This window comes from Drosophila montana, unplaced genomic scaffold (assembly GCF_035044405.1).
Source record: "Drosophila montana isolate Dmon_TW-CO22-7 unplaced genomic scaffold, ASM3504440v1 contig_3846_1, whole genome shotgun sequence".
NCBI classification, from domain to species: Eukaryota; Metazoa; Arthropoda; class Insecta; order Diptera; family Drosophilidae; genus Drosophila; species Drosophila montana.
Genome location: NW_026998718.1, coordinates 834,381 through 838,247, shown reverse-complemented (window position 1 = coordinate 838,247; position 3,867 = coordinate 834,381). Strand labels below are relative to the sequence as shown.

The 3,867-nt window shown below is 42.4% G+C and overlaps 1 long non-coding RNA gene across 3 annotated transcripts; it reads left to right on the top strand.

Moving 5' to 3' along the window:
- Positions 1-2,491: 2,491 nt before the first annotated feature.
- On the top strand, positions 2,492-3,364 carry LOC135438120 (uncharacterized). 3 transcript variants are annotated; one of them, XR_010437851.1, is made up of 3 exons: positions 2,809-2,934; positions 2,985-3,157; positions 3,222-3,364. It is a non-coding gene; the product is annotated as an uncharacterized LOC135438120 (long non-coding RNA). The 3 variants fall into 3 exon arrangements; XR_010437850.1 differs by having other exon boundaries at positions 2,492-3,157; XR_010437852.1 differs by having other exon boundaries at positions 2,492-3,157; positions 3,210-3,364.
- The last annotated feature ends 503 nt before the right edge of the window (positions 3,365-3,867 follow it).

The window sequence follows — 3,867 nt, the reverse complement described above, 5'->3', positions numbered from 1 at the left end:
TGGAAATTCATTTTAAATAATTGAAAACGAGAGGCTGGCACTAAAGGATTAAGCCTGTGCAAGCAATTTGCGCAGGCGCTTTCAGCTGATGTCATTTATTGTATTAAAAAAAAAAAAATGTGAAAAAAATGCATAAAAGGCCGAAAAAAACAAAAGCCAGCCATGCTGCGGCCAACCGCAGAGTTATTATTTAAATGTGCATTACACACAAACACACACACACACAGAGACACATTAAATTAACACACAGATGCCTGTCGTTAAAAAATCGACAGTTGGCTGGCCATATACCCAGTGCCAGTCCCAGTGCCAGTCGCAGTCCCTCTTCCTGTCCCTATCCTTCATACGACATGTTGTCATCGTCATCAACCCTTTTTCTGGTGTCCTGGCTGCGGCGGCGTCATAATTAATAAGAGAAATCCCTTTTCAATTTGACGGAGTGCATTTGTCATTGCATTTAATTTGCAGAGTACGCGGCCGAATACGGCAAAGAGGATGTCCGGAAGTAGTCGCTGTCGTTGTAGAGTGCGGTTGGTCCCCGGGTTTCGTCTGGATCAGCGTCTGGTGTCAAGTAGGGGCTGTCCTATAACCGTTTTGGTGTTCACACGAAACATATTTAAATGCATAGCGCTTGAGTAGGCAGCGAAATCAACAGCAGAGGTAGAGAAAGAGAGAGAGAGCGGAAGAGTGAGAAATGGGGGGAGATAGAGAGAGAGACAGAGAGAGAGAGAGAAGAGTTAGGGCATCCGCAGAGAAATGCATTAATTGATTTTTATATTTTTCGGTGAAAATAAATGGACTTACAGGGGTTAAAACTGTTCTTTAAGACCCCTAATGCTCGGTCCAAAGCTAATGTCTGTTGGCTTCTAGAAACGTAACAAGGAGTAACTAGGTAAATTACGGTTATCCCTCACTGCATGTTAGGAGGCCTAATATCAATAAAGTTGATTTGAGAAATTGTTATAAAAAAACGTGACATGTTCACACTCTTGTAAGATAAATTGTAAAATAAATAAGTTGAAAAATATCTAAGTGACTAACATTTTTCGGTATTAAATATCATTATACACATAATATATATTATTATATTATTATGAAATAATTGTTCCGAATGACAAAGGCTCACTGAATGAATATATTTCATTAGCTTACAATTAAGATTGAATCTATCCAGTTTATGAAGTCTGTTTTAATGCAAAATCGATTTCTTTATCTACGTTGCACAGTCGAAAAGCAAATACGAGCTCATTTTAGTTGCTGTTTCTACTAGAATCTCAATGAAAATACCCCACCTCCACCCCTTAGCCCAAAGGCAAACTTCTGTTGCCATAGGCCTTAGTTCTGTTTAATGTTGCATTTGCCCAAGGGCAATGGTAATCACTGGCCCAGGCACAATCCGTTTGGGGCAGCGTTACTTTGCCGCCCACAATCGATGCACCCACTGCCTTTTGACGGAAGCGGATGCAGTCAGTCGAGAAGCCGTTTCTCACTTTTATTGACGCATCTCCCTGGACGATGTTGTTTGTATTTTAAATTGGCAGCGCGCTTAGCACATCCGCCAGCGTAAAACGCGAAGAAAGATCGATGCATGTGAAGATGGGGATGTGGATGTCGATGTCGAAGTGGATATGGATGTGAATGTGATTGGCGAACCAGTGTGAGCTTTACGAATCACGCTTACGGGCCAATAATTGATTGCCTTACCGTTAGGCAGCTGCTCAAAATGCGCAAGCGGCAGCAGGTGAACGGGCCAATCTCCCAAACCCGACCGCCGGCCACTTTGCACAGATGAGATTTTCAATTTGACTAGGGCCGCCCCGAATGTTTGCGTATTAAATTTGCATGGAAATCTGTCTATATTGACCGAGAATGGCCAATGCAAATGTTTGTCGGGCCAAATGAATGGCCGAGAACGAAGAGACAGCGGCAACTGCTGTTGCTGCTGCTGCTGTTCCTGTTGGTCAGTCAACGGCCAGCGGCCATTGCACCCGGCAATGCCATCGCCGTTGCTGTTGCGACTCGATGATGCCTCTTTGGGCATTTTTAATACGCGTTTCCATTTGCGTTTGCCAAATGTTATCAGTGGAACGACAGCGGCTTGCGCCAGTCTCCCAGTCTCCTGTCTCCAGTCCCAGCCCCAGTCCCAGCTCCAGTCCCAGTGCAATGCCCCCCAATGGTCCGCAGCGATTGCTGTTATCGATGAGCCTACGCTATCAGTGGGGTACAGTTGAGCCCAATGCCCGTGACTGTGAATGTAGTCAAACTCACACTCACACTCGTGCCCGTAATTGTGATTCTCACTCTGACTCTGACTCTGAATGTGACTGTGCTCTGCACTTAGAATGAATGCAAAAACAAACATTTAACTTGAGTAACATTTGTTGCACGTTCAATTCTCTTTCTTTTTTTTTTTATCGCAGCAAATAGTCGGGCGAGTCAGTTGCGCAGTTGATAAAATGCCAGAACAGCCTGCGAATGGATGTGTCTGGTTAGATGTGGGCACATATGCCATTCAGCGGACACCGGACAGTGGACAGCGGACACCGGACAGTGGACAGTGCACGGAGGACAGTGGACAGTGCAATGCCGTCATGTCATCAAGCGTCAGACTGTGCACAAACAGTTTCAAATTAATTATTTGCCACTGCAAATTAAAATGAAGTCATTAAGTCGGACGACTGGATAGCTGGCTGACTGGCTGGCGGACTAGGTAAAAGATGTAGCTGGTCAATGGGCATGCGGATGGAGCAGTTAATTAAGCCAGCTTCGTTCTTGGTCAGATTCATGCCGTCACTCGACTAGCGTTTATGCCGTAACTAAGCATGCTTCACACTGAAATTCGAATATTTTAGTAAATTTCATAATATTCATTTAGATTCAAGTTCAACCCACACTCTGCCCTTACATTTTTTCAAAAGACGGAACATTTGTAAAGTTAGTAACATTTTATATGAATATATTGCATTACAAGCGAATAAAATTAGAATCTTATTAACTCCAAATTCCAAATCGATTTACCATGTGGATATTACGTTTACGTAACGAGATGACAAGCTATTGTTCAACTGAATTGAAAAACTGGACTCGTGAGACTAAACGTTGGGAAAGCTTAGGAAAGGCAATGATTGGCATATTAGCCAAACTGCCTATGCGCAATGTAAGTGAATGGATATGACATGTATATGTATATTATATATGTAACTATATAGCTCTATACACAGAACTCTCAGCCAGAATTCGTGCGTCTTTACACAAGTGCACCGAGTGACCTGTAATGCAGTCAAAACCTATGTGTATTTCAAAATAAACATGTTGACATTAATGCCCCCATCAGGGTATTTTGTCCCGGTATGTGAATAACAAAGACTTTTTTAATCATATCGAAGATAGCTAAGGCGTCACAGTGTATAGGGTATCTGTGCCGATTAGACTCCGTTTTTGTAGTTCTTTTCAGTTGACAATAGGAACCATCTTGTGATTTCTATGGTATATTTTGAGCTATTGACAATACCATAAGGCTACAGCTAGAACAATTGGGCTGAGCCTAGCTTTATTGTGCCCGTTCTGTGCTTCAAAACCTTTGGATCGAATTACAATATCTTACGACAGTCATGAGGCATTTAATAAATACTTAGTAATGCATTATGGCGACATTGTTTTTCGCACAGCCTTAAAGAATCGTTGTTGTTGTTTTTTAGTTGGAGCTAATTGTGTTATCAAAGAACGTGTTTAATGATCTTTAGACTTGTTGCAGCTGAATGCCATTAAACAATAGAAATGGCCGAGGGTTGCATTTGCTTCCTTGTTGACCCCAGAATTTGAACCCCAACACGTGCTTATCAATATTGCGGCTCATTGTTCGTGACA